This window comes from Ambystoma mexicanum, chromosome 1p (assembly GCF_040938575.1).
Source record: "Ambystoma mexicanum isolate Mex_15411 chromosome 1p, UKY_AmexF1_1, whole genome shotgun sequence".
NCBI lineage: Eukaryota > Metazoa > Chordata > Amphibia > Caudata > Ambystomatidae > Ambystoma > Ambystoma mexicanum.
This window is the reverse complement of record NC_090921.1, coordinates 194528323-194551975: the sequence shown is the minus strand read 5'-3', so window position 1 is coordinate 194551975 and position 23653 is coordinate 194528323. Positions and strand designations below refer to the sequence as shown.

General features: G+C 48.6%; 1 pseudogene; it reads left to right on the top strand.

The window, feature by feature from the left end:
• The window catches only part of LOC138464760 (vomeronasal type-2 receptor 26-like), a 36742-nt pseudogene that overhangs the window by 9291 nt on the left and 3798 nt on the right, over positions 1-23653 (top strand).

Here is a 23653-nt window from a genome sequence, read left to right as displayed (position 1 = left end):
GTCCAGCCTAGAGCGAAACAGGGCTCTGGAGACAGTGAGCTTCTGGGGGATAGTAAGAAAGGGAAGAGTCCCTTTGAGGAGGAGTCGCTGGTAGTGGGACTTCTTGGCGTCGTCCAAGATGTGAGGAGAGAACGAGAGAGTGGAGTCGAAGATGACACCAAGGTTGTTTGCCTTGCAGGAAGGCAAAGGAAGAGAGCCCAAGGTGGGTGGACAGAGTCAGAGAGGGAAAGCACGGTCAGGGTACCAGTGAGAAGGATCTCTGTCTTACTGGCATTAAGGCAGAGCTTGTTGGAGGTGCACCAATCCTGAATCGCGAATAGACAGTCAGGAATGAGCGAGGGAGGTGAGGAGCCTGATGGAAAGCTGAATGTCATCCGTATAACACTGAAAGTTAGAGGAGAAGGTAGAGATCAGGTGGCCAAAAGGCAGAGAGAAAGGGACCAAGTTGGACCTGGGAGGGGCAGTCCAAAAGGAAGGAGTTCAGCCACTCCAGTGCCAGATCTGTGAGGCCCAGGTTCTCACGTAGTCGATTGATCAGGATGGCGTGGTTGACTGTGTGGAAAGTAGAGGAAAGATCAAGGAGGATTAGGACAGAAGGAATGGTGGAATCAAGGTTAGAGAGCAGATCTTCACCAGTGTTCAGGAGAGCAGTTTCCGTGCCTCTAGCAGCTCTTAAGCCAGACTTATTGTCATGGAGACAACCAACAGATTCAGTGTGGAGAGTAACCTGGTAGATGTCCAGCTTTTCCAAGAGTTTGCCCAGGAAAGGGCTGATGGAGATTGCGCGATAGTTTGCCAGGCAGGTAGGATCGGCAGACGGCATCTTGAGGTTTGAGTGCACAAGGGAGTGCTTAAGGGGAGGACGGAACGTTCCAGTGGCGAAAGAGTGATTACAGAAATTAGCAAAGGCTGGAGTGAGGGTGTCAATATGGTCCTCGATGGTTCTGGAGGAGCAGGGGAGCACCTATTTGAATGATCACTTTCATAGATCGGTCTTGTCTAGAAACCTTGTCAGGTGTTGTCAGAGAGAAAGAGGAGACAGGAGAAGAGGTAGAGATGACCAAATGGGGGCCGTGAGAGGAAAATGGGGGAGGAAGAGGAGATAGAGGACAGGATGTTCTGAGTTTTAGCCAGAGCCATACAGAGGGCCTGGGAGGGAACAGGAGAGGTAGAGACTGCAAAAGGATTGACCAGTTCCTTGCACATTTTAAATAGTTTTACAGTGTTGTTAGAAGCCGCAGAGACCCAGGCTTGAATGTGTGCTCTCTTCTTGATGAGTTTATTGCTTCGACTGGCATTTTGGTGCAACCAGTCTAGTTATATCTAAATGTGGCCTGGCATGCTTTACTGTAATGTTGTTATGTGTCTACACTGGTCTACATTGTGCAGCCAGTGGGGCATGTTTTTAATGTGGCATGGCATTTTTAATAACAAACCATTAAAGTTCCTGTGCATTGTTGGTGACTTGCTTGTATTGGATTGGTGTTTCCCTACAAAACAGTTGCAAACACTCTTGCGTTTTAGCCAATTTTTCTCAGCAAGTGTGCTGTATATTGCATTAAAACACATGTTGAACCTCATTACAAATGTGCCGGTCTGGTAACAACGGTGCCGGTAAGCCTGCCGGCACCGTTGTTACCGGACAGGCACACTACGGATCTGCCTGCTGGAGTTGCTGTGCCTGGCAGGTCTGGCTCTGCCGGGCACATCGGTCATGGTAAGCAGACTGTAACGGTTATACCGGCACTGTTGTTAACAGGGCCGGTGCTTCTGTGTTCCCCATTCCCATAGAGCCCTATGTGACTCTATGGGAATGGGGATTTACAGAATTACCGGCACCTGACTTCCCGGCCGCTGGGGTTGTAATACCCCGGTGTTACCGGGAAGTCAGGCGGCAGTGATTTTTTCAGGTCTGGCGGCAACCTGCCAGTATCACCGGCAGAGTTACCGCCAGACCCGTAATGAGGCCCATTTATATCTTTCTCCTTTCTCAGATTTGTTGCTGAGTTGGGGGTGAGGGCCCCCTCAGCATGGCTCACAGGGGGGGGCCCCACATTTTGTGTTACGCCACTGTGGAGGATGTGTCGCAGAAGAGTATCTTTGTGAGTATATTCAGTTACCTACAATAGCACAGAGAGTGCACTAAATGGATGTAAATGCATTTGTGCCCCCAGCACATACACTACAACAAGAATGTGCACTTCCAGCAAGAAGACACAGAGGCCTTCTTTGATAGATATGGCAATCCCCCAGCACGGTATGACATTGTAAACTGGCAGCGTGATGCCGAAGGAAAAATAAGGAACGTGAAGGTGGGCTTCTATGATGCCAATGCCTCTCCTGGGAAGCCCCTGACCCTTAATACCAGTGCCATTCAATGGGCTGCAGGAGGCAAACAGGTAGGAGACAACTTGTTTTTGAAAAAATGGCATTGCCCCAGTTCCATGCATGGAAATGTTTATAGTATGAATCTATTTGAAAATCAACAGAGGAGGGATAATGAGAACCACGTAGGCAGAAAGGCCAGGATGTGGCTCCAGTTGGGGGATATCAGGACTAATTGATTTTTATCACTCAGGTTTTTAAATAACACAATATAACTAAGTTCTGCATGATATGGCAAATGATTAGATTGCGTTAATGTGATAAGTGGGTAAAGGCTTTTTCTAGTACATCCCTCTTACCACCCTCTGTCATCAAGTTGTCCACAATGACCATATTCACTATACTTGGTGGTAGTAAGAGGTCATCGCTGAGACTGTGTGGCATGGCTGCTACAAATCTAATGTGTTGAAAAAGGTTTAAAGTTGTACAGAGAGGCTGCCATCTACTGAATAGCCAGACTATGTTCACAGGCATATTTTATATGTCTGTGTGTGCATTTTCTAGATGTTTTAAATTATAATAACTCTTGCCTGTGTTGGATGGTACAGCCAGCACATACACAAACAGATATTATAGTCTGACATCTATAACACTTGATAATCAATAGCCGTAGGGATGTGTCAAGCCTACTGCTGCTAAAATCCTTTTATCACACACGATGCTGAGAGTCTTCTGTAGAGTACATAATTTCCCATTGCTTATGAATCCATTTTCTACTGGTGAAGGCGTACCTCTCTTGTGCCCCTATCGGACCACCTTTCTTCTGAGCTAGTCAAGCTTATTGCAACTTTAATGGCCTTTTATCTCGCTGAACTTGTCAACCTTTCCTTCGACTCTGCTTCCTTTCCCTCTGTTTTCAAAGCAGCCGCAGTCATCTCTTGCCTAATAAAGCAAGTAGCTGACCTGAACCTACCTGCTAATTTTTGCTAGGTGTCTCTCCTTCCGCAATGCTCTAAAGTGCACACAAGGGTTATGTACAAAAGTCCTACCAATTTGTTAGACATAGGGCCTCATTACACGGATGGCGGTAAGGGTTTACCGGTACCAGTATTTTACTGGTACCGGTAAATCCTTACCGCCTTACTATGAGGTCCCTTTGCGGGTTGGGGAATTTAACGCCTGCTTTTTGCTGGGGTTAAAAATCCAACCCGCAAAGGGACCAGGGAGCTAATTACGGTACCGCAATTTGCCGTACCGTAATTAGCGCCTTCCCCATTCCCATAGAGCCTATGGGGCAAAAATGGGAATGGGGAAGGGCAATGGTGGAAGGGGGAATTACCGCCCCGACAATCTTGGAATAGGGCGGTAATTCCCCTTTCCACCAAGGTGGTGCCGGTATTTTACCGACATGAACCATGGTGCTAACAGCGCCATGGTTCACCGCCATCCGTGTAATGAGGCCCATACTCTTCTGTATTCTCTTTGCTTTCTGTCTTCTCAATCAGATCCTTAACTTCGATAACCAGACTCTCTTTGAACTCCCTTACTTCAAACCTACTTCTTTGTACTTTCAACCGGCTGGATGGCAGATGATGCAAAACACAGCCAGATTTAAATGTCTTCTCCTGGTTCACAAACCTATCCACGGTAAGGCACCACTGCTGCTCTCTGCCCCAACTTTCAGTGCTACGCGGATGACACTCAGCTCATCTTCAGGCTACCTTCAGCCACCTCTTCTCCTTCTCTCATCTCTGACTGTCTGTATGCTATCCAGGAGTTGTGTGCCGCAAATTATCTCTGCCTTAATGCCAGTAAGACTGAGATTCTCCTCATCAGCACACCTGCTCCCTCCTTTCCTGTCACACACTGGTCGGCCTCTCTTGGCCCTCTTCCTGCTCCCAACTGCGGGGATAAAAATCTCAGGGTCATCTTCGACTCCACACTCTCCTTCTCTCCTCACATCTCTGATGTCTCTAAGAAGTCACACTACCAGCTGCACCTCCTCAGAGATATTCTTCCTTTCCTCTCCTTGCCCCAGAAGCTCACTGTCTCCAGAGCTCTGGTTCTCTCTAGGCTGGACTACTGAAACAGCCTCTTTCTAAATATGCCCGCTTCTACTCTGCGCCCTCTGCAATTCATCCAGAACAGGACTGCAAGACGTGTCCTTGGCCTCAAGCCCAGGGATCGTATCTCTCCAGGACTGAAATCGCTGCACTGGCTCCCAGTCGCTGTGAGGATTAAGTTCAAAACCCTCTGCATCATCCACAAGGCCTTCTGGGGCCTGGGGCCTCATACCTTCAACTATCTCTTCCTAAATATCTTCCTTCTGAAGCTCTTTGCTCATCCGCCTCCAACTCGCTCAGGGTCAGTCGCTTCTCCAAGCAATGTGTTGGTGGTAGATCCATTTCTTCGGCTGGGGCATCCCTCTGAAACAGCCTCTCTGCATTCCTGAAACTTGAGGAAAACCATCTCCGGTTCTGGAAGCACCTCAAAACCTTCCTCATTGCTTCTGCTTTCTCTCCCCCTCTCCCCTGCTGAACTCCTGGTTGAAACTGAAACTGCACTGGTTACCCGGCCACCCTCTGATCTCGGGCCCAGGTCCCCTCCCTTGCCAGATGTACACCTGCACTACCTCCCTGGCAACCCCCGCACTTGGGGACTGTTTTACAGTCCCCTACCAGCACTTGACACCTGATGTCTGCACTTCACCTTGCACTTGCCACCAGCTGCCCGCACTTTTTACATATTGCTTTTATTTATTCTATTTTTTTTACTGTTGATCCCATGTACTGCACTGTCCACTCCCCAGACCCCCACCACCTTTCCCCTCTCCTTTTCCCCTGGACTTGCGCAATCTCAATAACACCTAGCCTAGTAAGATCATTGTCTCTGTCTTCCCTCTATTCCCCCTCCCTTGCCTTGTTGCACCTTGAAACACTTGTGTATAGGCGTTTTATAAATCCCATATCATATCATATCATATCATATCACTGTATCTATCCTCCTCTATCCAACACTACAAGCCTTTTCGTAATCTCGGCTCTGCTTCCTTGACTACCGTTTTTGTTCCATTCCCTCCCTGTGATTCCTCTTGCTTCTGCTCTTTCTCTGTTCTTGCTCCAAGTGTATGGAATTCTCTTCCCCCTGACATCTGAGAAACAGTCCACACAGATGTGTTCAAAAGCAAAAGTAAAAACCTGCCTCCTGGCCTCTGAGTTACTCTCTTAACCTACCTCTCATCTGCTTGCCAGCAAACACTTTTCCCTCCACTCTAACCTGCATCTGTCGTCCCACTTCATCTGCCAACACTAAAGCACTTCACCCATCATGGTCTCATCCCAAGCACTGCTGGCCAGACCACCTATCTGCACTTATAAATGTCCAGTGTTAGTTGTCCTTAACCTATGTCCACTTATTTATGTCCATGGTGACTGTTCCATTTACTTCCCTCCACAACCTGGTCAGAATGTCCCTCAAACCCACCTCATTGTAAGAAACTCACTTCTTCCTGTCAAATCTGATTTCCTATCTATTCTACGTACTTCTTTGATCAAAAGCATGTTGCTCCTCCTGTATAAATAAATAAATAAATTAATCAGGGACTGCTTTTTGTAGAGCACGATGCATGGCTTTGTAACGGTAATAGCCCTTGGGTTGTTATATGCATCTCCTTGTGTATACAGCTGTACAATATCTTTCAAACTGTCGAAATGTATCTCAGCTGTATTATTAACATTCAGCTTTATGCCTTTCACTGTCATACTGACAGTCCCTAGAGATGTGTGATAGGTGTATGTTATAAGCACTGAAGATACATACTCCACAATGTACTCGCTGGAAGCTGGCAGTGAAGTTAGAATATCTAGGTAATTGCCAGTGACCGGATTGACATCCCGCAGGGTGCTGACAAAGATAACACTATTGGTATGATTATACAGAGCCCTCTCTTGCAATTGCCCCATCACACGGTACAGCTTCAAACGTGCATGAGCTGTGTGATTGCACCTAGATACCCTTGGGTTAGATGCGCCAAATAAATAAATAAATAAAATTGGTATTGTCAGAAGTTGTCAGAAGTTGTTGGCTATTCCTAGGTGTATCGCTAGCACAAAAAAGCTATTTCATCATCTATTATCACACAGCTGCTCACATCATAAGAATTATCGTATATAGAAGGATGATGCTCATCGGGTCTGTTACGGTGACTGTGTTTGACAAATTAATTCCTTTTGCAAACTTGCCCAATAGGGAACAAAGACATGGGGCCTCATTACGAGTTTGGAGATGGCCATGGTGCTATTAGCACCATGGCCGCCTCCAAACCGGGCTCCATTACCGGGTTCCTTCAATGAGGAATAACCGGGTCATTCCAACATTGGAGGACACGATAATTCCTCCTTGAAGGAACCATTCCCCAATCCCATTTGAGCCCCTATAGGGCTCAATGGGAAGGGGAGGGAGGTAAAAATTGGCACATTACAAATGGCCCGTTATTACCTCCCTCTTCCCCTCGCTGGACCCGGAAAGGACATCTGGTTTTACCAGATGTCTGCTCCGAGTCCCGCAAAGGTAACCTCGTAATAGGCGCTCCTGTAATGAAGGGTGCCAGCCCGTACCGGCTCCCTTCATTATGGGAGCGCCAGGGTCGTGATGCCTCCAAAACCGTGTCCGGGTCCCCTGAATGGGGAAATACCTGGCCATTACGAGTATGGAGGGCCCGGTATTTCCCCATTCAGGGCACCCGGACCCAGACCTTCCCCATTCCCATTCGAGCCCCCATAGGGCTCAATGGGAATGGGGAGGGAGCTAACAACGGGCCCATTACAAGAGGATAAACCAGACGTCCACATCGGGTCCCGCGAGGGAACCTCGGAATAGTGCGGAATGCATTTAACGGCGCCGGCACCATTACCGGCGCCGTTAAACGCATTCCGCACAACTTGTAATGAGGCCCATAGTGTTGCTAAGAGCTCCAGAGTGGGGTTGCCCTCGATGTGTTCCTAACAAAAACATATGGCGTGATGTTTGTAAAAATCATCCACATAAACCAGTTTAGTGGCATCATCGATACACCATGATGGAAAGCCAAAGGCCCCTGTTTGTGCTGGAGGAACATTTGAATATACTCACAAAAGAGTGATAGGGTGATTGTTTTAAAATGCAATTTCTCTTGTATGCATCCCAGTCAATAACCAATTTTGAAAGCGGCCAGTATCTCGATCGTACAGCAAGTGTTTTTAAGCAACCACACTTCATCCATGTGTTTAAGCCCAGCATGTTTTGTCTCGCTGCATGTACAACAGAGCAGGAACATAAATTCCCACCACATCTATAGGGCAACACAGATAAGTAAAGGCCCCTGTGTGGGTAGATCTCATATCCTATCAAAACAAATACTGGTCTATGAGGGTCCTTACAACGTAACCAGTATCCAGTAAAAGTGCCAGTAATACCGGTTACTGTCACTTTTACCAGACCAGCTAAGTATGAGTCCCCAAGAACACACCTGCCAGATAACCAGCACCAATACCATTTCACATGGAATTACCGACACCAGTGATTCTGGCAAACTAAATACCAGCAACACCCATAAATGAGCAAGTAATACCAGCATAATGGTTTCATAATGGTTTCACCAGCATATCATGAATGGTTACTGCAGATTTCTGCCAATAATTCTGCCAAAACCAAGGCGGCGATAACATCACTTCAGAGCAGCTGGTAAATTGACACAGGTGAGGGAAACAAGACCACAGGTGGACCCAATCCACCCAGGTGCTCCCAAAACAGACAGGAACAGTGCTTAAGGGGCACACTTCCCCCAGGAACACTTTCCAACACAACTATACTGCCGCCCAATGCCTCTGCAATGGATCTGGAGTTTCTCCAAGCTGATGTACAGCTGCTGGCACTGGAGCAGCAGCAGTGGCGGCAGGAGGCCAGGGATAGAAGGAGCAGAAGGATGAGGATGGGGATACAGGTGATGCATGCGGTGAGACAGAGGTGTTTTGGGATCCCTTGAATAAGGGCCACACTCTGGGCCCACACAGCCAGCCAGATATTTACCCTGTACCGCCTAAATAGGGAGACCATCCATGACCTCCTGACTTACATCCAGGAGGACATTGAGAACAGGATCGGTATCAAGACAGTCACACAACCGCTTCTGAAGCTGGTATCGGTCATGCATTTCCTGGCCAGTGGCATGTTCAAGCACTCCATGGCTAAGTTGCCACCAAGGCCAACCCATGCCTCAAAGGCAATCTACAGGAACCAGAAGTAGTTCCATTCCCTCAATGTCCAGGTGACCTGTGACACCGACCATCACACACTGCTGTTCCTGGTTCCGGGTCCAACTCATGACTCCATTGTTCTACGGAACAGCACCCTGCCGGCTTACATGGTGCGTCACAGAGGACAAAGGACTTGGAATTTGGGTGAGTACATGAATATTTACACCTACATTTCAGCATGGGTGACAGGCAAAGGGGTGGGGGACTATGCCACAAATGCATGTCCAGCAATCCATCTGCAGGACCAACCAGTGCATACTCAATTGACATTCCAGCTGTAGCAGTTGCTGACCAAGCCATTTCAAACCCAAAAAGACATCCACATGTAATGCACTACAGGTACCATAATGCAACACCCCTTCCTCCAATTCCAGGGAATCTGTAAACTAGGCTGGGGTCATGAGGCGTATGTCCTGGTGAGACATGTAAAATGCATGCACAGACTGACGGTTGTGATTCTGCTGTCACAGGCAATACCACTGATGAACATCATTACTGACACATGAGTCCTTACCCCTTGCATGTGACTCAGGATACCTGCTGCTTCCATGGCTGGTGACCCCACTGAGGAATCCCCAGATGCAGGAGGAAATGGCAAACAACAGGGCGCATGTGAGGACCAGGGTGACCATTGAGCAAACCTTTGGGCTCTTGAAGACACGTTGCAGATGCCTACACTGGTCTGGGGGGGAGGTCATGATTAGACCAGAGAAAGTTGGGGCAGATAGTAATGGCCTGTGCAACGTTGCATAACATCTGTGGCAGGCTCAACATACCCTTGCCCCTAGCTCTGGACATTCCTCCACCAGAGGTGCATGGAGGCCAGGAAAGGGCGCATGGTCTGTCAAAAACTCATAGATAATTTTTTCTAAGTACCTATTTCACTCTGCACTTCCCTTGCACCTTACTGCATATGATATGCATACACAATAAATTCTTGCACCAAAAAAAAGGAATGTCACTCATTGCTTCAAGTATAAACTATTATGTATTGAAATATATTCTAAATGCAACACACTGTGCCCCCTCCTGCTCCCCACACACCTTGTACTCACAACCCCCACCCCTCCTCACAAAACCCTGGCCTCACACCCGCTTCCCCCTCCCCACACACCCCATCCCAACACCCTCCTCCCCCTCACCACACATCCTGTCCCCACACTCCCCTCCCCATCCCCAAACCCTCAAAAAACAAATTCACAAAGCAAAACATAACAGTATCACGCCAAGAGTCATTTTCCCAGCCTTTTAGTCACGGGGCTCTTGGATAGACCAGGTGTAGAGGAAATCTGCTGGGAGCGGAGACTTGGGCTGCTCTGCTGCGAGCTCCCAGGGAGGGTGATGGTGGAGGGCAGGTCTGATCCCTGGGCCCGCAAGTGCTCTAGGGTGACCAGCAGGGTGTGGGAGAGGGACTCAGCCATGGCCAAGATCCCCTGGTGGCACAGCTCGTGGTGGTGGCACAGCTGGCGGAGGCACAGGAGGAGGTCGAGCTGGGACATGAGGTGTAGGTGCTGGAGCAGTAGGTGGTTATGGTACAGATGGTACGGCCTTACCAGGTAAGTCTGCACTTGCTGAGCCTGATGACCGTCCAGCTGCATCTTTATCATTAGAGGATGTGCCTGTTGGGGTGACATGAGCAGTCTTCTGTGAGTCGTGCTGTTTCTTTGGTCTATTTGCTTTGAAGTGTGCTTCTTCATGTGAGTAGTGGGAGTGCACATTCACTTTTTTGTGAAGGTGGCTTTTGGTTGTGTGTGCGGTTGGCCTATAATTGCTGTTCTGTTCTCCCTTGGCACACATGGGCTTCTCAGGTGTCCATGTGTGTGTGGTGCAGTGCATTTTGGCTTTGGTGCTTGTGCATGGCTAAATCTGTCTGCAACCCCTGGCATATGTGTCTGCTTGGCCCATTTGCTGTGACCCATTTCGTGTTTCTCTGCCTGAGGATTCCTGTATTTGGACTCAAAGGGCCTACTTCACAGAACGTTTTGTACTGAGCTTTGCACACAAAAAGTTTGAATAAGTCAGTGCAAATTCATTATGCTCCACGCAAACAATTCTGGGAATTAGGCCCAAAATTTGCATTTACATTTACATGGAGTTTGCTCTACTTTTCACAATCGCTTTGGGTTCCAGCTCCGCCCTCTGCTGCCCCGACTCCCTTGATGCCCTCCATGTGCAAGATGGAGTTGCACATCTCCTCCCAGGGCATCAGGGTCAGTGGTGCCACCTCCCTCCTCCCAGTGCTTGTGGCAGTCACAGGGTGTGCGTGGGGTGGTCCCCGCAGATGTCACCTTGTCGACCACCACCTGCCAGATGTCGGTCTTCTTCCTCTGGCTTGTCTTTCTATTTCCTGCCCCAAAGTGGGCCTCAGCATGCCTGACAACATTGTCAGCAAGGGCAGCCAGTTTAGGCAAACCTTATGCAGCCGGACTCAAGATTTCCCAATTGATGGCATATCTGCAGTGTCCAATAGGGTGCATGACATCAGGAAATGGGGGATTTAAAGTGTATTGAGATTTTAAAATGCCCACCGCGAAGCTTCCCGTTCCTGCAATGATGCTATTTCTGGGGCCAGTAATTCCGTTGATGGAAATTTTGGCAATGGAAATTGGGGCACCAGTGATTGCAGAAGTTTGGGTGCTAGTTTTGTATCAATGCTGGTAATTCTAGCACACCGGTATTACCATTACCAGCAGGGGGTTGCACCGGAATTACTAGCGTTTTTTCTGGGAAACATGTAATGACCCTGCAAATCTCCAAAATTGTCAACAATGATCTTGGGGTAACCTTGAGGATATGGTTTTTCATCGGTCACAGCCAGGTGAAATCTAAGTAGTGTTTTTGCTCACCATCTGAGATGAGATGATGTAACTGTAAAGCATTCATACAATCTCCATACAATGCATCTTGGGGCTGTATGGGGTCGGCATTTTCTTTTCTTTAAGAAAACTGCCAACTTTCGGGTTGCTTTGTATCATTAAGCACCACTCATGTTCCAAAAAACGGACTAATGCGACTTGTTTCAACAGGGTGGGTCTATACAACTGCTCATAAGTAGTCCCTGTCAGAGTCTTGAAATCCCTGGCTGAATAGCATTCAGGACACCTGTGATAAAAACAACCGTTGAATTGATAGGCTGTTTCCACACCATGAACCAAAGCATATCTGTCCAGACAGTGTTTACTATAGCATTTCTCACTGCTACAAGTTAGGGCGTGTTGCAATGCAATGTTTTTGGTCTCGCTATGTAGAAGAGATATTGAATAGCTACAGTTGAATAACATTTTTGGAACCTATGGTATACATCCAAGGGCAGCGATTATTTCAGCTTTATTTACAATTTTCTGTAGATCTGCATATAGCAACTAGCGAAGGTGAAACTTTTAAAGGATCAACGTACTACACCTGTAATCCCCCAGTATAGGTGCTTTTTTACTGGTCATTTGAATGATCCCGTACCTGAACAAAATACATGTCTATCTTAAAATGTTGACATCTTCTTTACAGTAATCCCTTAACTGCTGGCAAAAGTCAAATATGTTGTGCTAATTTCCTTAATTGGTCTTTTTCACTAGGCATCATGTACTTAACACAATATTGATCAGGGCCGGGATCGCCTTCCGTGTTTTGATTAGCTGCAGTGTCAAAAATATGTGGAAAGAAGCACTTTGAACTGGGACAATTAAAAGCTTTTGGGAGCTTACTGAGTTTCATGTGTGATAAGTTTCACTCTAATTCTCTCCTTCACCAATTGTTTGAGTATAAAGTAGCCGTTGTCAGGGACGTCATTTCACCAAAATGCCAGGGAGTAGCGGAGTGACATTACACAACCCTTGACCCCCTGATGACATCACAGGAAGTGATATCATTTGACCCCACCCCGAAGTGATATCGTGGGAAGTGATGAAACATGACCTTTCACCCGTTGAAAAAACACAAAGTGGCATCACATAGCATTGTACACTACGAAAAATATGGTTACGATATCACTATAATGTGATGTACATTTCATACAAGAATGGATCGCTAATATGTATCGTTAAGATCAGTGAGTATAGGCCCATTTTACCAAATTACTGTGAATGTAAGCAGTCGTCCATGACCAACTGATAATGATGTGTTATTATATAGCACTTACGCTTAAGCGCTTTATATAGAAAGAATATACACCCAATATCACCCAACCTGTGTTGGTACTCATTTATCAACCTCAGAAGGATGAAAGGCTGAGTCGAGGCGTTTAAGAACAGACTAAATCAGTGACTCAACCCCTGAAGTGTTCCTGAAATAAACCTTTAGTGAGTCTAGCAATTATTCTATAGAATTCCAGAAAGACACATTATTTGGTATTCCTATTCTTTCTTATTTAGGGTCAGTGCTGAAAGTGTTAGACTTGTGGCACTCCTGTTCTTATTTTTCTTCTTTTTTTCTTCTTTTTTTTAAAGGGCCTGAACAAGAAAGTCAGCCACTCCAGAAGTAAAGAGCCACATGGTGCTGGCCACAGCCCAGGAGCTTGCATTAAAAAAAACTTTTTTTTTTAGAGGTTGCAAGAGAGACCACAGAAAGACATCCTGGCCATTGTACCCTTACGAGCTAAAAATGTGTAGCTCGTGAATTTAGTTGTTACAAAGGTGCTAACAAAATCACTCACTCCCGAATCACCCAACAACGATCACCTGTTAGATGTCTGGCATAAATGTAGTTTGACTGGTGCATTACATGTTCCTGTCTGGCTTCCATGTCATACAATATAATTCTCACTTTACTTTTGAGGTATACCAGGTGTCATATAACATAGGTGTTCAGCCAGGTTAATAAACAACAGTTTGTACCAGGCAAATTAACCCATTACCTTTATGACTCTTGGTGGTAGATTTCCAGCAAGTAGGATAGTCAAAACCCGGCTCACACATGACAGTCCCCGTGGCTGCTTTCTCAATGTCAATGTTTAGAAAAACACGCAACCTTGCAAATGTCAGACATTGCAGACATTTTGAAGGTCTCTCTTTAAGCGCCTTTGCTGTCGAAAATATGGTGACAATACCTACAGACGTTTTAAGCACCTAGGAAGTTTTGTAGATGAGTTATACCTTAGTCATTGTGATGTAAAACATATAACATTTCTTTTGCTGTTTTAGCCTTTAGCGGGACGGATGGAAATACACATCTGTTGAAGTACAGTATTTTGATGGCTCTAGCGAAATACTGCTCAAAGAGAGCCAACTGCCCAAAGCTTACAGGTGTGTCTGACAGAATAGCCAGCTCTCTATGGGCTTTCAATACTTTGTCATGTATATCTGAGTCTGTACAATTCTGCGGTTCGATGAAACCTATGAGATTAGACCATAGATTTACTGGCCTGTGATTGAAATTAAATAGCCATCTTCTTTTAGATTTTATAACATGACTGTGAATGAGTTTGTTCAAAGGTTTGTAAATAGCTCGGAGCGGGCGTGACAACTACTGCAATGATTCTCAATGGTGCGAAAACCTAAGGGGCTGCATTATGAGTCCGGGGGTAACCGTGCCGGTGCTACCAGTGGGTTGTCAGCAGTGCCGTAAATATTTACCGATGCCTGACTTCCCTGTGCCACTGGGAGATTACAACCCTGGCAGCTAGGAAAGTCAAGCGCCGGTAAAATGTAATTCCCATTGGCAAGCATCGGCACCGTTGCTAATGGTGAAGGTGCTTCTGTGATCGGTCTGCCTACCGTGGCCACTGGGCTCGGCAGGGTCAGACCTGTCGGGTATGGCAGCTCGGGCAGGCAGACCTGTATAATTGTAAACCGGCCCGGAAACAACAGTGCCGGTAAGCTTACCGGCACCCTCGTCTCCAGACCAGCAGGGTCATAATGAGGCCCATCAGTTTGTTCTTACTCTGCATGAGTCGCCTCAGATTTTCTAGACATTGTAAAATGCACGTGGATCACATTTTAAATAAGGGTCTGGTTAAACCATCAGTGTCTATGCGTATCTGTATGAAAGCATTGGGTCCAACAGTTTCTAATGTATGCCTGACCAGTGTTTCTACGGCTACTGTCATAACAGCTAGCCCATATTACAAGGACCGTAATGAAACAGGTTTACAAATTGGAATCCTCATAACACGCAATGGCTGCGAATGTTTTATGCATGCTTTGATATGTCCTCACCATTTCAAAGTACATAGGAGCATCAGTCTGTGGAGTTTGGGGCTGTGGCATGTTTGGATGATCACATCTGGACATAAACAACATGGCCTTTTTGAAAATCCTAAATAACCAACGTCACTGGGCTCTGAATGTACACCATTTTAAGGATAGTACAGTGGCCCTCATTACGACCCTTGCGGAAATCGACTGACCGGAGCGCCACAGCGTAAATAGCGTTTCCGCCATTGCACGAAGGAGCAAAGTGCGGCCCATTCCGACCCATCGGGCACGAGCACCACGGCATGGCGGAAGTGCAAAGTCCGCGATGGCGGAAAAGACCCCAAAACGGCCCACACCGCCGCCGTACGGGGCCCCAGGTGCAATACCGCCACCCCTCTTAGCGGTCACCGCAGTGTGCGCCTACCGGAAAGTACGGTGGCCGGAAATATACGGAAACGGAAGTTAAAACACGGGCCCGGAACGGGAAACATCCCGGCGTACACCTATAAATACACTAAAACCACACAACCACTAAAAACACTACCCTGAGACACACCCCACCCCGTCAACCACCCTAGCGAAACCAAGAAAAATGGGAAAAGCAGCGAAGAAAGCGTGCGACCGCAAGCGGCAGGTCCACTTCTCCCGTGAGGAACTCACCGTGCTAACAGAGACCCTCCAGGAGAATGCTGCCGTGGTCTTCTCCACGCAAATGACCAGGACGGCACTTGCAAACAAGAAGGCCATATGGGCTCTGGTGGCACAGCGGGTAAGTGCGGTGGGGACCGCACCCCGCACCCCACAGCAATGCCGCAAGCGATGGGACGACCTGCGGATACGCGTCCGCAGCATACTCTCTGCCAACCGCAACATTGCCACAGCCACCGGGGGAGGTCCTGAATCACCCATCAAGTTGACCCCCTGGGAAGAAATCTGTGCCTCCACCATCGGAATGGAGAGCATTGAGGGAGTCGGAGGGATGGAGAAAGGAGTGCAGACATCCGAAGATTCAGGTAGGTGGGCCAGATATAACAAGCCACACAGTCCATCCATGTGAAGCACCATGCGTCCACATAGTGCAACAGAAACACATGTCCAGGATAACGTCCACACACATCGGCCTGATAGCGCACGTTAAAACCCACAATAAATACATAATTAATTAAAAACCCCTAATACACGCACTACACGTGCAGCAGGCACACCCAAACTGCAGGCTGCCAAACAACTGCACCCTCACTCCACACACAAATCAAAGCACCTCCAAGGCCCCGACCCAAATCACCCTCAGGTACCACCCCAAAGCATGTGATACAATGCCATTCCAATTCCAACAGACCCATCAATAACCCTCGCCCTCCTTTACTCCACCACAGGGTCCGATCCAAACGACGAGGCACAGGACACCCCTACCAGCACACCTGCAAAGAGGGCCAAGACCAACGGCCAGAGACCCTCCACCTCAGCTGCACGCATCAAGACACGGCAGCAGCACAAATCAGGTGGTAGCACAGAGGAGGGAACATCAACAGGCACCCCAGCAGCCAGCATGGCCACAACACCACCACCACAGGTCCCCCCAATGGATGCCACAGAAGGCACTGCCTCTGGTGGCAGCAGCACCATAGGTGACACCCCATTGATGGCAGCATGCTCGGACACAGAAGACGGGGATGTCGAGGTCAGATCCATCCATGACCTGTCCCAATCCCCCTGTCTGTCCCATCCCGTACAACATGAGGATACCACGCAGGTGCAGCCACAAGACGACGACTGGCCATCCCCCCCAAGCCCTGTGGCAAGGCAACATGAGGACAACAGCCCCTCTGTGACACCCCCGCAAATGGGCATGGCCCAGCAGAGGCAACAGTCCCTCGACAAGTTAATCGTCCAACAGCAGCAAATGGCCACACTCCTCAAGGACCATGCCGATGAATGTGGGGGCACCAAGGCAGACATAGAAACATCAACAGAGACACTTAGGGCAGAAATGGAGAGATGTACAGAGACGCTAAGGGCACAAATTGAGAGTAGCACCGAGAGCCTGAGAGTCCAAATGGAGAGTAGCACCGAGAGCCTGAGAGTCCAAATGGAGAGAAGCACCGAGAGCCTGAGGGGGGAACTGCATGCGACGTCCAAAGACGTATGTGCCGAACTTGCCGCAGTGCGCCGTGTGCTCACTGAGCTCTCGCAAACCCTTAGGGACATGCATGGACGTGAGCAGGCAGACACATCATCCGTTGCAAGTTCCGTCCAGGGCAGCCCCCAACGTAGATCAGGGAGGAACCTGCGCTCCACAGGCAGGGGTGCCCCTGATACCCGCAGAGGGGGCTTGCAATAGCGACAGGCCACTGACAATGAGCATCTTTGGACACTGGTGTTCGGGTGGGAGGTAGGAGGGTGGAGGGGGTGTGTTGGGCTCACTTGGGTGGCGGGTCGATAGGGTGTTCAACATGATATCACATATGCCATAAAAAGTGCACGATCACCCAATGAGATGTGTGGACATTGATCTTTGTGTACTAGGCCATCATAGGCGTACAGTCCATATTGTGCATGTCCCAGACACACGCAGTGCCACGAGTCCCGTGTCCATGTATCAGCCCCCAGGCGTGAGTGCTAGAAGCATACATCAATGAGATGCTGACGGATGTCACGGCCCTCCGGTGCCTCGCAGACTCCTTGAGGTGCTGCCACATCCCCACCCTCATCATGACCATCATCCGGTGCTTGCAGTTCAGCGTCAGGGGGCATGGGCACATTTCTACGTACGCACATGTTGTGGAGCATGACACATGCCATGACCATCTTTGCAACCTTCTCATGGCGGTACAGGAGTGCCCCGCCAGACCTGCTGAGGCAGCGGAAACGAGTCTTCAGTAGGCCGAATGCCTGTTCTATGACTACACGGGTACGTGAGTGGGCATGGTTGTAGTCCTCCTCATGCTGGTCCCGTGGGTTCCGGACTGGTGTGAGGAGCCATCTCTTCAGTGGATATCCAGCATCACCTGTATGTGGACGATAAACGTAGGATGTGGAATGCCATTGATACGTACGCACACCCCCCCCCCCCTTCCTGCCAGTACATTGCCAAATCACATACCCCACATCATCATGCATGCAATGAGACTCACCGAGTAGCCAGGATCTGTTCCCTGCGTGTCGCTCCATGTAGCGTGGTATGGTAGAGTTCCTCAAGACCATGGAATCATGGGTTGATCCAGGGAATCGGGCACAACAATGCGTAATGATCCTGTTGGAGTCACACACCATTTGTACATTCAGGGAATGAAATTGTTTTCGGTTGCGGTACTGGGCCTCCATGGCATGTGGGACGACCAATTCAACATGGGTGCAGTCGATGGCACCAATGCAACCCGGTATGCCGGCAAGTGCATGGAATCCCACTTTTGTGTTCGTAATTTCCTGCTCCCAGCGTGGTAGGGAGATGTAGTCGTCTGCGTGCTGCAGGAGGGCATCGAGCACTTGGAATAGTGTCCGTGAAAACAGTGGCTGTGATATGCCATGCAACTGTCCGACTGTGTGCTGGTAGGTGCCTGTGGCCAGGAAGTGGAGTACAGACACCACCTTCAGTAGGGGTGGGATTGCGGTTGGGCTATCTATCATGCTGACTAGGTCAGCCTGTGTCATGTCCACAATGGCGGCTATGGTGTCCCGGTCCAGACGGTAGAGGGTGTGGATCTGCTCATCAGTGAGGTTGAACGGATGTGCTCGGAGGCGTGGGATTGCGGGCTGCCTGCGTGGTGGTAGTGGCTGTGCTGCTGGGCCTTGCTGGCCCTGCCTTGGCCTCCTCCTCCTCCTGCGTCTCCTCCGTGCGGCTGGTTGTAGTTGTTGTTCGTCTTCTTCTTGGAGTCGGAGCACTTGCAGTGCTATCAGGTCCCCCAGGGCCAACATCGCGAGTCCTGCCGGTAGCATTTCGCTGTGGTTGTGGGAGGAGACTGGCTGTGCAATTTATGTGTTTTCAGGCTGTATGGCCTCCACCTGTGGTGATTGATTCCACCTGTGCAAACGGCTCTCCCCTTTGGCCGAGCACGTCCCGCGCACTACGCTGCAATTCGGGTAATGGTATCTTGCTATTGCAATCATGTATTTGTACCCGATGGGCGTGTAAGTTTGGTTGATATGTTCATTCTGCTGTGGTCCCATTGTTTCCCATACTATCTGTGCAGTCGCGAACGGACTTGTGAAGGGTCAGTGGAACGTAGTACTCGAGTAACGGTGGGCCCTCATGCATCACTGTACCGAGTTGCAACGACGGGCGGGGCGTCCCATTTGTGGGTGAAGGCAGTTGCCATTTTCACACACAGCCGCACTCGATGGAATAATTAGTGATTTCAAACGGCCAGAGATGCCTTTTCGACGTGATGTTGCAAATGAGGAATTCGAAGGGCGGCGGTTTCGGTTTCCAGCTAGCGGCGAGGAGATGCCCACAGGTCTGACTGCAAATATAACGTTCTATTGCTCTATGTCCTTGAGACAGGGCCCATGGCGAGGGAGCAATGATTGATATGAATAGTTTGGGATGCGCAATAGCTACGTGGGCGATGAGGCCGGCCATTCCCAAATACATGTTACTTCACAACACTGGATTTACGGGCTGGGGCACTGTGGATGTAGCAGGCTGCATTACGCACAGACTCAATGGACGTTTCTAATGTCATGTGAGTAATTATTCAGGCGTTTTGATCCCGGGATGAGGGAATGATGAATGGATGCATGGGCAGGTGATTTGGTGCAGAGTTTGGCATGTACAGGGCTTCTTGGGATCTATCCGCCTCCCCTACGCTATGTGATGCAGGGCTGCCATAGTGGGACCATCGTCTATTTGGCCTTGTTGAGCCCTCCCTGTCTCGACGCGCCCTCAGACACTTGTGTCCATGCACGTTAACATTCCCATCTGATGGATTCTGTTTTGGCAGACGCATGCACAGGTACACTCGTTCGTGATGGTGTTTACACCTAGGTATAGATGGTTATGAGTCGCAAGTGGCTTTGGGGTGTTGATGATCCTTTGGAGTGGGCTGGCATGCATATGGCTGTGGATTTCGTGTGCTCATTGAAGTGAGTTGTTCGAATGTAGTTCTGATGGCCATTCTGTTCTTGTTCTTTTCTTTTGGTTGACAGGTATCTCCTCCCCTTTTGCCACTGCCATCTGTATGCCACTCCTGCAGATGGATTTTACTCCCGACACCTGCTGCTTCGTGTTAATCGGTGGAGCAGCATTACGATCTTATGGGACGATCGCCAGTGGCCCACATGCCCTTACGCAGTACTGGTGGCTCGGAGCAACATTTCGGCCTTTCAGCTGGACTAGTGCCTCCCCATTGGGACGGCCCTGCGGTTGTGTGCGCTTCCTTTTTGCCTTTTCGTACCTGATTGTGGCTCTGTGTACCATGATGGGACAGGGCGTCACACAAGTAGTGGCTGGTCATTTCTTGCGGATGCAGCCCACAATGGTGAAATGTGTTTTGGAGTTCATGGCCTGATGGCTGTATGGGCTTGGTGATTTTGTTGTGCATTAAATTTCTATTCTGATTTGGGCCGTGTAGCGTTTTTCTTTGCAAGTGATGTGGCATGTGCCTATATGTGGGGCGATGTATTGTGAGGAGATCTGCATTGGGTTCCTGCTTCGGGGTTTAGTTGCGTGGTACTGTGCTGGGCGCGTTTGCCTACTGAGCCCGTGAGGTCAGGGATGGGGGCTGCCTATATGACAGTTTGGATGTTGTCATGCTCAGGGGCGGGGGATTGGGTTTTGTGTGACAGATGGCGGTCAGCCAGGTGGACTGGTGGAATGATGTGATTTTCGGAATGTTGCTGGTCACAGGTGCCTGTGTTTGCGTGCGTTTCGGGGGGGGGGACTGTGGTCATGTCCATTGGGATGGCTTCTGTATTCGTGCCATCTGTGCCCTGCAGCTCCCATTGGCCCCTCTTGTGTTTCTTTTGTTCGTTGGCATGCATGGGTGCTTTGTACATTTCAATGGTTGCATTGTGACTTCATTGCACCTACAGGGAGTTGTACTTTGTGGGCAGGGAGCGGTGTACAGGCACTCAGTGGGGCCGTTTACGGTTGATTCGCGATGCCGTACTTCTCGCCATGGCGGAATGGTCCATTCCGCCATGCCTGATGGCGTTAGGTACATGTCCGCTAGGGTCGGAATTGGCGTACCGTTGCACCATGGTGGTGTTTGCGGTTTGGCATGGCGCGCGCGCGCGTGCTTAGTGCAGTTAGCGTTGGCGTTCACTACGGTGTCGCTAATGGCTTCGTACTTTGCGGTGACGGGTCATAGTCGCACCGAGCGCTATTCGATGGCGGTATTGCATTTCCGCCATCGTTTTCCCCTTTCCGCCAGGGTCGTAATGAGGGCCAGTGTCTTTACGATCCCTCTGAACTGGTTATCCACCCCCTCTCTGTAGAGACATTCCGGCTGTAACACTGTTTGCGTTTCCATTTCACATATTTGAACACTCCTGTTACATTGGGCGCTGGTTAAATGCGAGCATGCTCTAGTGGTTTGCTGGGTGTTTAAAAGATGTGCCTGTTTTGTAATTGGACATTTCACTTTCAAGTATCAGCTATTTACTAGTCACAAGATTTGCTTTCTTTAGAACCCGTTACATCTGATGAATGTGATACCCCTTGAACAGGTATTGGTGGAGAAGCAACCGTACTAGGGTTAGATATCACTATACCATCATTTTCAGTGGATATCAGTGGCATAGAAAATGCATTATAATTTTCAAACTAACAGAGCCTAGCTGCCCCTGGCATGTTATGTTCTACATTTTGAGCATTGCATGTTGCACTATTACACTAGATGAGCTGGCTTACCATGGATATCCCACAATGCCCCACCGGCAAGGGTGGAGAGCTATCATCTCGGCATTTTATCAATGTAGAAACAACCTGTTCCACATATTGAAAAGATCCCCTGATATCCGGTTCCCCCAAATTACTTTTACAATAGGGCTTTTAAGGTGGGGTGTCTACAGGTATTTGCTGTTCTTGCTTGCTGGATTTGGGGGGAGTTTGCACCATACTGGGGCCCGCTCATCTGATGGTTGTGTATCCCATTCATCGATTGTGTCATCTATAATGATGATATTAGCGTTAATGCCATTTTGAATGTTAGTAGGGCCCACCTTGCGATTATCACAGACCTCCTCTGAGACATTAACACTGCTCTTCTGAGTTTCAGCATCATGATCCATGAATGCATTTGTGTCATTTACAATGAAGATACTGACTGCACCACCATCTTTAATATCAGTGGGAACAGCTAGGGTGTTATCAAACTCATAATCTGAATCATTGACAATGTGCTTTTGAGTTACAACATCTTGATAATTATGAGGGATTAGTGAAATATTCACCGGCACAGCGAATAGTGCGGTTTCCGCTTGCGCCCGATTGTATAAATCAGCATTAAGTGTCCGCCACAACCAACATTCTGCAAGGTTTGTGGTGTTTTGTTCCGATATTAGTTTTGTGTCATACAACCAAAAACTTCACACATGTTCTTTTTTTGATCCATGCTAGTTTCGTGCATTGACGTGAGAACCTTTGAGTGGTCTTTTAATTTGTGATCGGTTTGCACGGTTTGTGGGTATTTTACAGACCCATTCTACATTCAGTGAGAAACCTGGGGATATTCTCCCATGTAGGCCCCGAGAATCCTCTATTCAGGTGGCCTGGGGAGGGACATTGCTTTTGGATCCCAACCCTGGGGGTGGACAAGCGAGGGAGGATCACCTGAGATGGGGAGGTCAGGGTTGCCCTCCAGTGAATACCCTAGGAGAGACACAGTATTCTAACCGGAAAGTGGTGGAGGAGCAAGTCCCAAATGCTTCTTGGGATATCTTGATACCCACAACCCAAATCCAGGTAGCATGATCCTTAGATCTCATTCTATCCATCATGAACCTAGAGTGAGAAGGGAGATTTGGGGTTGTTTTCCAGTGGTGGAAATGTTTGAAGGAGAAACAACCCAAGATTATTTGTTTGAAATAATCTTTGGTCTTTTCTCCCCTGAACATTCCGGATGTGCTGACACCCCCACCCTCCAACCCCTTACTTACCTTAAATCTTCTCGCCGTGTCACTGCAGCCGCCTGTTCCCTTTCACTTCCGTGATCGGGATCCAGCGCCGCAGGATCCTTTACTTTTTTTTTGTAGTCGGGTCAGCTGCAAGGGTTTCCCTCCCAACCTCCGCTCACTATACTATACAGTATAGTGAGCGGGGTGTTGCTGGGGACACCCACGCAGCCTTTTTTTTTTTGACTGTAGGATAGCTGTGGGGGACACCCCTGCAACGCCCGCTCACAGTATAGTAAGTGGGGGTTAGGGGGTCACCCCCGCAGCCCTGAACCGAATCCAAATGACCTACCCCACCAAAAGTCGATCTTTTAGAAGATCGAACATTTGGTAGTACCTTCTTTCAGACTTTTGGTTGGTTAGGTCATTTGGATTCGGTCATTTTGGCCGAAACAAGAAGGGAGAGGGAGGAAATCGCAAGTAACACAGGATCAGAGAACAGAGAACACAACTTATTAATCCCCTCCAAATCATTGGGAAAACTACATAGAACCATCTACACATAATCAATCGGCAGACATACAGAAGGGGACAGCTTCCTCCTGTGGGAAAGAACAGATTGGGAGATTTCCTTATACCCCCTGTGAATACCCTGACAGGATGATCAGAGCTCAACCTAAATCCTGTTACCAATTTTAACTCTTTCCCTTAACCTCAAGGGCATATTGACAATCTCACTCTCTGTCGGCCAATTTCCTAACAAATACTGAGATGAGGAGGCACTTAGATCAGTAAAAAGTACCCATAGAATAACATGGGGAAAGCAAGGGAAGCCTACCCTAGAAAATAGTAACT